The sequence below is a fragment of the Pygocentrus nattereri genome, chromosome 24 (genome assembly GCF_015220715.1).
Source record: "Pygocentrus nattereri isolate fPygNat1 chromosome 24, fPygNat1.pri, whole genome shotgun sequence".
Taxonomy (NCBI): Eukaryota; Metazoa; Chordata; class Actinopteri; order Characiformes; family Serrasalmidae; genus Pygocentrus; species Pygocentrus nattereri.
The window spans coordinates 10,434,172-10,447,354 of NC_051234.1; the positions used below are offsets into that span (position 1 = coordinate 10,434,172).

Genomic DNA, 13,183 nt, shown 5'->3' on the forward strand with positions numbered 1-13,183 from the left:
CTGGACCATTTCTATGGTCCGTTCTTCATGAAATTTCAAGTCAATGCATATTTGTTACAAAGGGCTTGTAAGACAGATGCCTATTTAAGAAAACTACATACTGTATCAGTTCTATGGACGATGTCCTCAAACTAACAAGATCCCTTTCATAACATTGAGTTCCATTACATTTGATAACATTGGGTTCCATTACATTTGATAACATTGAGTTCCATTACATTTGATAACACTGAGTTCCATTACATTTGATAACACTGAGTTCCATTACATTTGAATAATTCTTTGTAGCAGCTATAAATAAAAAATCATGTCACTTTTGTTTAAACAAATCAACACAATGTCACTCACATAATAACGTACCTGGCAAACACTGACGTAAGCTTTCCATAAATACTTAAGACATGTCTTTTAAATATCATATTCAGTGATTATGCAAGTCCCTATATAGCACATATGTCCGGCTTCAGTCCTCATGGGCCAAAACATTGCAGACTTCAGCACTCAGCCTCATTAAACACACCTGATTCAGTGCATGAGCTATTTAGCGAGGCCTTCATGAGCTGAATTCAGTGTTACACATGGGTAAACACTGATCTCCACAGCACTCTAGCCTGGAAGATCACCAATAAGACATGCCTGCTATATAAGAAGCCTTCATACAAAGTGTTAGAATTAATTTTGTGATTTTGTGTGTGGAGTTTGCATGTTCTCCCCGTGTCTGTGTGGATTTCCTCCGGGTTCTTCGGTTTCCTAAATTGCCCCTAGGTGTGAGTGACTGTCTGTGTCTGTCTGTCTGCCCTGCGATGGACTGGCGACCTGTCCAGGGTGTATCCTGCCTTCCGCCCGAAGACTGCTGGGATAGGCTCCAGCACCCCCCACGACCCTGACGGAGAAGCGGTTTAGAAAATGGATGGATGGATGGATGGATTTTGTGTGTCTTCTGTGTTCTGCACTGAATGTAGAATAAGCCTAATATGGAGTAACTCACCAGATTTCTCGAAACTGGTGCAAGATCAGAAGCTGCAAAAGAAATGCGAAGTATTAGAAGCTGTGATCGCAACGTGTGGCATCATCCAACTCAGCCAGAGCTGTGCACCAAAATTCTAGTTCATGAAAAAGAGCTGGAGTATCACCTACTAGGATTCAAGTTATTGCATCTGCTTATTTTAGTGTGGTTTGGTGTGAAACACTTCGTTCTAGAGAAGCTTACCAAATCAGAAATGTTCACAGTGGTGGTGATAGGAACCAGACGTCCACCTCTAAAAGCTCCCTCACTACATTACATTACATTAAGTTACTACATGAAATGGTTATGAATTCACTGCCTGATGTTTGAGACATTGTTTGACAGTAGTTTAAATGGTCCAAAGAAAACTTATTTCAGATTCATAACGATTTATAACTATTTCACCATCATCAACATTCCATATAAACTCAGAAGACTCGTGTAGGTTCACTGGTGGTTCTGGATAGTAAATAAAACGTCTAGCTTATATTTGTGTTGTAGTCATGGCGACCCCTGGTTCCTATCACCACCACTGTAAAGACACCTGAAGCATTTCAGACCAAACCGCTCTGAATCAGTCTGTTCACATCTCAACCGCTGAATTATGCGGGAACTTTGAAAAACCAGCGGAATTTCCCTTTGACAGTGACAGTAGCAATTAATTACTCTAACAGTAACAGTAGCCATGGATGTTTACGTATGGCAATATAGAGGAGTATCGTACGAACTGGTACAAAAATCTTCACAGAAATGATTGATAAGTCTACAAAAAACTACTTTTGGATATTCTACAGTCTGGATAAATGTAAAATGTAACGACGTGGGAAGTTTCAGAGCCTATTTTTCATGAGAGACGAGCAGGCGGAACGAATTCGTGGTCTTTACGTTTCTGTCACTACTGCTTAATGGCGTGCACGCCCGCCAAGGTAGCGCGGGAAATGCTACAGGTAACTTAAGTTACACAAAACACGATATAAACGCTCGAATGTACATATAAGTAAACATAAGGTAGTTTGAGGAGCGTGTAGATTAAGAACCGATTAAGTTGTTAACGTTTTTATTCATGGTTGTGCTGGTAAACATGAAGTTGAGGTTGGCGTCTTATTCGCTAGCCAGTTTGGTAGTTAGCGTTAGCTAGTCGAAGTTCTCGTTCTACCTTGTCTTGAATTTGCATGGTTTAATTTTTTTTATTGCAACTAATCATTCATATAAGAACAGTATAACAATGGGATAATAAAAGCTCTACATTTACATATTAAAAGAAAAAAACGACGAGGCAACCAAAGAACAGCACCAGTGGGATTCAGATAAAACTGAAAAGCTTTAACACAGAAATGGATGTACAAAATTTCTTAATTTGCTCCTGGCGCAGATTCACCAATAGATGTGTAATTATAGCCACGCACAAAGGTCAAATATGAAGGCACTTGTAAATTTTGCCGCCTGGCATGTAACTGCTGCTCCATTTCAGGTGGAACCTGAAGCTCAAGCAAGAAGCCACCTTCCGCCTGTTTTGGTAAATGAAAAACACTGAACCAGGGACTGGAAGTGACGGAGCCCGTAAGTTGACGTTGTGATTTTTTTTTTTTTTAATAATCTTTTTAATTTAAGGCACGATTTAAGACACTGGGGTCACAAGTTAACTTTCTCATAATTTGTGGCCACAGTACATCAATTTGTGGCCTCATATAGTAACTATTGGCTTCAATATATTGGGCTGTAGACTCAATAACCTGTGGCCTCAATATATAAATGTTTGACCTCATATAGTTACTAATGGCCTCAATGTGTTAATTTGTGACCACTTATAGTAACTCTTGGCTTCAATATATTCATTTGTAGACTCAAATAGTAACTTGTGGCTTCAATATATTGGTTTGTATACTCAAATAATAACCTGCGGCCTCAATATATAAATGTTTGACCTCATATAGTAACTCCTGGCCTCAATGTATTAATTTTTGACCTCATATAGTAACTTGTGGCTTCAGTATGTTGGTTTGTAGGCTCATATAGTAACTTGCGGTCTCAGTATATTAATTTGTGGCCTCAATATATTAATGTGTGACCTCATATAGTAGCTCTTGGCTTCAGTATATTGATTTGTGGCCTCAATATATCAGTTTGTGACGTCATATAGTGACTTGTGGCTTCAGGATATTGGTTTGTGGGCTCATGAATATTACAAAATATTCATCATGCCACATTAGGGGCTCTGTGGGACATTGAATAGTATGTGGAAGTTATTATATTAATATTATCAAAACTCTTTGGTGCAGGACATTACTTTTATTGAAAGCCTAGTTTATTTTTGTCCAAGAGGACCAGAATATTCAATTTTTTTCTCGCTTGAATGGCTTGAGGAGCTGAATGTAGTGCGCTTAAGTTTTGGTTGTGATGTCTTTACACATGGAGGCTTGGTTGCCTCTGATTGGTTCAATTTATCTACAGGCAGTTCGCAAGGTCTTTATTATGTTGAATTTCCCCATTTAAAACTTAAAACAATGATTTTGATAATGTAGGCTATCATTTTAAAAAATTGCAGCTCTTGCAGTCATTTCAGTACTTTCTCAATGAAGAACCATCTCAATACTACAGAAGCCCTAAGGGCCTTAGATTTCTAGGCTTCCCCCTTTTATGCGATGAATTATTTGTTTTTTTCTCAAGATATTGAGGTATTTATATCATTACTACAGCACATCAAATGTTGTCTTTTTTTGAGATCTCGAAAGGCCATTTACGCCATTATCATGACAGAACTAATGTTATCTTAACCTCTTATTCACCAGGGTATATTTTGGCTTGTCCATCTGAATTTTCATGACCAAATTGTAAGGCAAATTATTCAATAATTGCATGAAATAAGCATGAATTTTATTTTTTGTAAAAGTTCCCTTCAAATTAACAGAATGTGGTTTAGGATCACACATATGCTTACACACTATATGCTTACAGTTTACTGCTGAAAGCCAAAAATCTTAGATGCTCTTTATATTATTTTATAAAAATAATTTTTACAGAGTGGATCAGCATACTTTATAGCCAAGATTTATGGAACAATGGGTTGAGTTTCAGTAAAAAAATGTATAACTCTGACTTCAGCTTCTTTTATTATAAGGGTTTAAAATTACATCACCCATCTAATTGACTGGAAAGAACACAGTTACTGCTCTCATATGATACCCACCCAATGTAGCTTATGAAATAGGAAAGTTCTAAAGACTATGACGAAGTGCATTTTGGAACCACTAGTGGTTTCAAGGGGTTTATAAATAGGTGTCCATTATGTTGCAATAATGACATAAATATCACAAATCTTGAGAAAATGAATAAAAATACCTCTTTATGATGGAAAAAAACTGCAAAAAATTGAATCCATCCCCCTTTAGGGCTTCCAGAGTGTACCAGTATCTTATTTACTCTAAACATTTTTCTTATTGTCCAGTAACCCAAAGTACACCCATGATTTGTTTTGGCTTCTGTGCTCTTTTTTTAATGGCCACTTGGAAAATGTAAAGAAGGAGCTTCTGAATACTTAATAGAGAATTGAATATTAATGTCATGGACTAAAACTTAAGCATGCTAATTATTCAGTGCAGCCCTAATGAGGATGGTTTGGAGGAAATGATTCAGTGTACTAAAGATATGTGATAACATCCCAATCATTAAAACAACTGTCACAGATGTTTGACACATTTCAAACTGATATTTGATGATGTATTGGTTGTATTCCAGAAGAACAGAGCTCTGAGGTGTGGCTCTGTTTCACTGCAATAAAATATCCACATTTTATGCATTTTACTGCATGTGTAACCAATAAGATGTAGTCGCACAATCTACATTTTATAAATGTGTGTATATTGGCATATCAGCATTAGCAGATATGCAAATTAAAAAATATCAGATATTAGCAGAATTCCCATATCACTGCATCACTGTCTGTGTTTACATGCAAAGACTTGCCAATGCGATTGAACACATTCTGATTTTAGGTTAAGACTGAGGTGTTCATATTCTCACTCTAATCCACACTCTGATGGAAAATCTCCATTTACTTGCTCACTACAAGTAATCTGATCCAAAATTAAGTGCATACGTAGAGAACCGCCTAGTGTAGACGTTACCATGACAACCAGCATCACGTCCAGTCAGAGTGAGATGAGCAGCAGTGAGCAGCGCTTGTGTTTTTAATTACTTTAAAATGATGTCGGACTCAGGAAAATGTCCTTCACATGTCCTTATTAAAGAAGGACGAGAGGAAGACGTCGTGTTCTGAGACACATAAGCTGGACTCCCACACCCACTGCCTTCTTTTAAAGGTCAGAGCAAAAACTTTGTCTCCTCTGCAGACCAGTTTCTGCTCCACCACGTTGAACGGTATAAACTTTCTCTATGACGGAATGCACATGCAGAACGGACTTAAACTTTCGGATAGGGAATGTACAACCCCAATTCCAGTGAAGTTGTGACGTTGTGTAAAACATAAATAAAAACAGAATACGATGATTTGCAGATACTTTTCAATCTATATTCAATTGAATACACTACAAAGACAAGATATTTAATGTTCAAACGGATAAACTTTATTGTTTTTTGCAAATATTCAATCATTTTGAATTTGATGCCTGCAACACGTTCCAAAGAAGTTGAGAAAGGGGCAACAAAAGACTGGGAAAAAGTTGAGGAATGCTCAAAAAACACCTGTTTGGAACATTCCACAGGTGAACAGGTGAGTGTCATGATTGGGTGTAAAGGTAGCATCCCTTAAAGGCTCAGTCATTCATAAGCATTGATGGGGCGAGATTCACCGCTTTGTGAACAACTGCGTGAGCAAGTAGTCCTACAGTTTAAGAACAATGTTTCTCAATGTGCAATTGCAATTGAATTTAGGGATTTAATCATCTACAGTCCATAATATCATCAAAAGATTCAGAGAATCTGGAGGAATCTCTGCAAGTAAGCGGCAAGGCAGAAAACCAACATTGAATGCCCGTGACCTTCGATCCCTCAGGTGGCACTGCATTAAAAACCGACATCATTCTGTAACGGATATTACCACATGGGCTCAGGAGCACTTCAGAAAACCGTTGTCAGTGAACACAGTTTGTCGCTCCATCTACAAGTGCAAGTTAAAACTCTGCCATGCAAAGTGAAAGCCATATATCAACAACACCCAGAAACGCCGCCGGCTTCTCTGGGCCCGAGCTCATCTGAGGTAGACTGACGCAAAGTGGAAAAGTGTCCTGTGGTCTGACGAGTCCACATTTCAGATTGTTTTTGGAAATCATGGACGTTGTGTCCTCCAAGCCAAAGAGGATAAGGACTGTCTGGATTATTATCAGTTCAAAAGCCAGCATCTCTGATGGTATGGGGGAGTGTTAGTGCCCACGGCATGGGTAACTTGCACATCTGTGAAGGCACCATTAATGCTGAAAGGTACATACAGGTTTTGGAGCAACATATGCTGCCCACAAGCAATGTCTTTTACCGGGACGACCCTGCTTATTTCAGCAAGACAATGCCAAGCCACATTCTGCACGTGTTGCAACAGCGGGGCTTCAGTGGTCTCCCAATGAAAATGTGTGGCGCATTATGAAGCGCAAAATACGACAATGGAGACCCTGGACAGGAAGTTGTACGTGAAGCAAGAATGGGAAAGAAATCCACCTACAAAGCTTCAACAATTAGTGCCTCAGTTCCCAAACGCTTATTGAGTGTTGTTAAAAGGAAAGGTGATGTAATACAGTGGTAAACACGCCCCTGTCCCAACTTCTTTGGAACGTGTTGCAGGCATCAAATTCAAAATGAGTGAATATTTGCAAATAACAAAGATTATCTGTTTGAACTTTAAATATCTTGTCTTTGTAGTGTATTCAATTGAATATAGGTTGAAAAGGATATGCAAATCATCCTATTCTGTTTTTATTTGTTTTACACAACGACCCAAATTCATTGGAATTGGGGCTGTAATCAGATACAGAAGTTTACGTGGATATTATTCTTCTATTCTTCGGATTATTTACAGGATTACCCACTTCGGTCAGTCAGATAGAAATTGTGTTCTGAATGGCCTCAGTCAGACTAGTCTATGTTTATGTGGGCGTATTCTATTCCAAATGAGTTATTAATCAGATTAATAACAGATTATAAGGCTGCATGTAAACATGGCTAATATAGCAAACTGAAGCAAACTTCCCATCACCAAGTAATTGTGCTCATTTACGTGACTGGCAAGCCCTCTACAGGATCTGGACACTCAATCAATTTCTCTCCTGGTGTTTCCCACGCTGACTTGAGTGCTGTCTCCTGCTGAGGAAGCTGATTAGCTCCATTCAATCTTACAGAATTTGTCCTGCTCTTTCTCTGTAGTGGGGAAAGCACAATACTTCATGCCATTTTAGATTTAGATCTTCACCCAGCAGTGCTGACGTTGTTGATACAGGAAATATGAGGCCAGTTTAGCATTCACCTAAACCAGTCAGTCCTGCTACCTTTTATTCATTGTACAGCCTGTTACATTTTATCTGTTTGGGTGAAATATTCCTTCACAAGAGAATACAGCAGGCTGGGCAGCTGAAATATACAAGAACTAATAATATGTATGTATGGATGTAAATATGTTGTAGCTTAAAGTAGGGCTGCACGATTATGCCAAAAACAACAATCACAATTATTTTATTAACATTAGGATCTTGATTATTTAACACAATTAATTGTTGAGTTTGGACACGTTGTGCATTAAACTTTAATAATACAAAACTTTTAAAACTTTTTAATCTTGAACTGAAAAACAAGTATAAAAAAGATAACTAAAACAAATAATATCTAAATATATAAATATAATGCATGTAAGTAAACAATATAACAATAAATGGTGCACTTTCACAACCTAATGACTACTACATAAATCTAAAAAAAATGTAGACAATTTTTTTTGGGAGGAGCAAAAGCACACTGCTGTAAAGGGCTGTGCTGGATTTATAAAACAAGAAAAAACAAACAAACGAGGGCATAATTGCAAAAACAAAATCAATAAATAATAATAAATGTTTTATCTTATTTATCCAAAACTGTAGTGTCATGATTGGCCCCTCCCAGTCCTGTCCATGAGCTCCTGTTGTGTTTCAGTCTTCCATGTGCATCTGTTTACATGTCCATGTGATTCTTTTTTTGGGTTCCTTCCTAGTCCAGCCCCTTGTTTTCTGACTCCGCCCCTGATTCGTTTCACCTGTTTCCCACCTGTCCCTTGTCATGCCTGTGATTATTTAAGCCCTGTGTTTTCGTTGTTCTTTGTTTGATCGTGCTGATTGTTCGATGTGTTGGATGTTTTGCTTGTTCTGTTCGAAGTGTTTTGTTACATATTTGGATTTCTGTGTTCTTTGTCATGTCTGTCCCTCCTGCTCCACATATTGGCTCTCTGACCATGGGCTGTTCTGACCCTGATTTTGGATTTGCACTTAATAAATCTTGCTTCTCTCCGCTCATGCGTCCGCCTCAACGCTCCCAGCCGTTACATGTAATTGAAAATGAAAATTTGATTAATCGCCCAGCTCCAGTTTAAAGTGTAAAATATATGCTACAAGGTGTGCTAGGCACTCTTTCAGTTCTCTACTAAAAAGATATTGTTCATCAATGAGCAGTCATTTTTATACTGAAGCTTTTGAGTTTGATCAAAGAAATTCATGTGCTTCAGCTAAATGTTTAAAAAAAATTCTAAAAAGCTTTATATGTGACAGTTTTTCTATTTTTTTATAGTATAGTAATACCCTCAGTTCCTCTGGCTGTGAAACCAAATGCTTGTGACCTCTAACAGTATAACAGCCTCATAAACGTCCTTTCAGCAGTGTGAGGTCAGGCTGGGTGCAGCACTGGGTGACCTTGTTACTTAGCAGACGTGTGAAAACCCTCAGTTTCAACAGCACTGCCGCTGTGACTAGAAATTAGGGGTGGCTGAAAAATCTATTTAGTATAATAGTATTTTAAGATTACAAATAAATCAATGCATGGAGTACCAAATGCCACTCTTTAAATATTGTGTTAAAAAGTTAATTTTTTAATGAATATTAAATATATTTGAGACTAATATCACCAGTATGCGCTGTTTCTTTCTGCAGAGAACAAGACCTCTGTCAGAAGAGATGGATGCAGTTAGAAGTGATCGGTCAGTGCAGTGGACGACACACTCATCCCTGCACACAGGAGAATGGTTTTCTCCACCCACTGTTCAGACAGGAATTGGAAACACCTCCATAATATGCCAGTAAGAGTCACTGGCTGAAAACTTGTAACATTATGGCCTGCCTGTGTTACTGATGCAGGGATAAAGCCTGTTTTAAATGTTCTCAACTTTACAAATAAAAACACATGCTAAATATGTAAATGTAAGGATAATGTTGATTTGTCTTCTTCACAGCTCTGTTTGGCTTTGAAGAAAATACTAAATTTACAACACAGTCACCTTATTAAGATAAAATATAATTTTCTTTTGGAGGTATGATTTTAAGTAAACTATATGACCAAAGGTAATGACATCACAAATCTTTAACAGTTGCTCTGACCCCTACTAGACATAGGCCTTATTCACACACACTGTAAGGAAAATCTTGCTTCTCATTTGTTAAGTGGTCAGCACTTTCACAACAGTCTGTGCGTTTGAAGCAGCAAAGCATCCCAGATGTCGCACTGAAGCGGTGCAGTATTTATAGAATAGACCCGGCATAGATTTTTTTTTACGTGTGTGCCACGCAACAAAATACACTAAAACAAGCCATGAAAATCAGAGAAAATTACACTGAAAACTGTATACAAACTTAAACACATATTTTATAAATTTTATTTAATTCATGACAAAATACTAGACAGTCAGTGCTGCAGACAGATTTCCCAATTGGTCTACAAGACTTGAAACTTTTACCTAATCCAAAGTCAGAATGCTGTGGAAGACCAATATACCAATATACGGTGCACTAAATGATATTTTTGTTGAGCAGAGTTTGTTGATGTGACTGTCTGTATAAAAAAAGAACGCCTTTATAACTTTCTCACTGCTCCGCTCTGCAGCTCAAACGCTGTGTATGAAAGGCCAGCATGTTTGAGCTCAAGCGCTCATGTTACTACATCACTCCTACCACGCATGTGAATTAGGCCTAATCAGTCGCCTACATGTTTTAAAAGGTAATTTGACTTGGACGGTGTGACAGTGCGGTTTACCACAGAATGTAAAGATGATAGTGTTTAAAATAAATGGAATGTCAAATTTCTGTTCCATGTCTCACTGTTTGGTGGTCTTCATTGATGGGTGGTGCTGACAGAAAAGGGGAGGAAATTTGAGGCCCTGTTTACTCTCTGACTGTTTAGTTTATCTTTGTGTCTTTGGTTGACTTATTTTTGCAGTTTAGGCTGATTTAGTGATTTATCTTTGTTTTAGACTGATTTTGTGTTTTACACTGATTTAGGGATTTATCGTTGTGTTTTAGACTGATTTAGGGATTTATCATTGTGTTTTACACTGATTTAGGGATTTATCTTTGTATTTTAGGCTCATTCATGGATTTATTTTTGTGTATTAAGCTGATAAACTAGACAGCAGTGTGTAGTGGGGAATGGTGAAGTTTACGGGGCATTAATGCGCTTAACGACCCCCTTATACTGGGCCTACTCCTGTTACCTCTCCTGTTCAATCGTCCCATTTCATCCTCTCCTCTTCTCCTCGCATTGTTTCCTGTTTTTTCCTCTCTTAATGATGCATGGCTCATTTCCACCCTTTAGCCCAGGAGCCAGGTGGTCAAATGAGTTTGGAAAAAAAAAACACTTAAAACAGTGCACTGGTAGGAACATTTCATTTCTCCTTCACCTTCCTGACCTCTCACAGGTTTTGGAATTTGACCTCATGAATATAAACTTTTGAGGTTGTTTAAGAAGCTGGCCCTTTGTTCTTTCCCACTGAGCAGCCTTAGCTTTGGGACTTTGTGCATTCACACTTGAATGGCCTTGTTATTTTCTCCTGGGATTATTGGAGATCAGTTCTCTGTGCATCAGCCTATTTATACACAGCTCTGCACCACATTCTAAATTTTTTTTATGCCTGGATGGATTTGGAAAGATTTGCTTCTGTGTGATTTGATCTGAAGTCCTCGCTTCATCTGTGTAATCCAGGTTAAGAGAAGCTGATCTAACCAGGAGCTTTGACCTTAGATTCACAAGCCAGACTTCTGCTTATCAGGCAGACCAAGTGGCCAAGAACCTCTAATTTAACAATAAAGAGCCATTTGACTGACATCCAAACCAGCCAGTCACAGGCTGTAGCATGATACTGTATGTATGGGTAGGTGCAACAAAAACAGACCTGCAGGAAACAAAGAGGTAAGTACTTTGGGAATGTGAGACAAATTCATGGGAATTCAAGGGAGAACGGAATTACTGAAATGTCACACAAAAGTATGCTAGTTTCCATCAGTTCTTTACAAAATAATAAAACTCTCTACTAGGTCTGGGCGGTAGAGCGATGTAGTCAGATATCTTTGATGATTTACAAGTAACCAGATGGCGACACTTAACAGGCAATAATTGCCTGAAAGAGGAAAGAGAACTGACAATGGAGAGGACTAATTAAGCCTTAAACAGGCTGCGAAATATGTTGAGAAATTGGGGCTCATACTTTAAGAAGTCATTTTGTGTTTAATGTTATGGCTGGCTCATTCTTACAAAACCTCATTGAAGCATGTCATGTCAGTCGCTCAGTCAGCCAGTCGCTCGCTTGCTCACCCACTCAGTCGCTCGCTCGCTCAGTCGCTCGCTCAGTCGCTCGCTCAGTCGCTCGCTCAGTCGCTCGCTCAGTCAGTCACAGGAGCTTCTGAACAGTTGAATACTGAAGTATTGATCCTCTCGTTTTGAGAATTGATAGTTACATAAAATGTGAATACAGTTCTTGAGCATATTTGTAGTTGTTAATGTTCAAATGAAGGGATCTACAACTATAACTATCCTTGTTGGGATTAAAATGTGCCTAGACTCCATATTACTTGAATTTTAAAAAAGAAAAATGATTTTAAAAATCATCTGCCTCCATGTTGACTCCCTGTTTTATATTTTTCCAAAATATCTTGATCTTATATTTTACTTTAATGTTCTTGATCATTTTTCAGGCAAGATGGTGTGTTTATGCTGAAGCTGCTATAACATTACGGCATTAACAAAGAGCTGCAGCAATCAGAAGAGATGCTCATATTCCACAGCTCTCCTGCCCCCTTCATAACCCTCCACTGATTGAAGTGATCAGCACATCAGGCGTTCATTCATAACTGAGCTCAGCATTAAAATATTAATCTGTCTGAAAATCAAACAGGAGAGATTTCTGTAAGTGTACAGATCACTGAACTGAATAAAGGTGAGTTTTGACCTTAAAGAGCTGTGAGGAGGCCAAAGTTGCTGTGCCAGAGCTAATCAGCCTCAATCGCAGCCATTTTCCCCTCCAGCAAAACCTCATTAGGCTAATAACCTGCCTTTGGACTGTTTACACTCTGTTTACACCCCACAGAGCAAATAGCAGCTTTAAGCTTACTCTGAATTAAAGAACACCCATCAGAAAGTCTCAAGAAGGAAGGAGGGAACGTTTCTAGAATGGTTCTCGAAGGAAGAAATTGCATTCTTAAAATAGATGGTTCTTTGAGGGTTCTTTAGTAAAGAAAATTGCATAGTTGAAGTGTTCTTTTGTATCAGGAAAGGGCTCCTCAGGACCATCTATAGCATATTCATGCACATTCATTCAATCTGAAGAACCTGTTCACAATGCAAAGAACACTATAATCATGCAAAAGTTTTTTGGGGTATATGGTTCCATATAGATCCACATTGTGTACTTAAAAACCCTTCTTTTTAAATATTGTAGTGAGCAAATATGCTGTATGGTTTCTTTCAGGGATGAGCAGAGTAATTGACTTTACACTGCCTCGTCTACCGTCAGAGAGTTGGGTAGGTTTTTCAGTAAGTTTAACAGACTCATTTCACATGAGAGCAAACTTTAGTTTAAAGGTTTTTGTAGCTAGAGAAAGTAATGTCATCTGTAAAAGACTATCATGTTATTCATTTCAATGGACAGAATAGATGTCAGCTGTAGGGCTGGGCGATATGACAATATATCCTAGGGTTTCCGTCACATGATTTTTCTGTTGTGGCTGC

At 38.3% G+C, this 13,183-nt stretch overlaps 1 long non-coding RNA gene across 1 annotated transcript in view; it reads left to right on the top strand.

The window, feature by feature from the left end:
- Positions 1–1,885: 1,885 nt before the first annotated feature.
- LOC108412598 overlaps positions 1,886–13,183 on the top strand; it is a 30,477-nt gene continuing 19,179 nt past the window's right edge. Inside the window, exons 1-2 of the long non-coding RNA XR_001856672.2 lie at positions 1,886–1,953; positions 2,478–2,566. This is a non-coding gene — a long non-coding RNA (uncharacterized LOC108412598). The remainder of the gene's footprint in view (positions 1,954–2,477; positions 2,567–13,183) is intronic.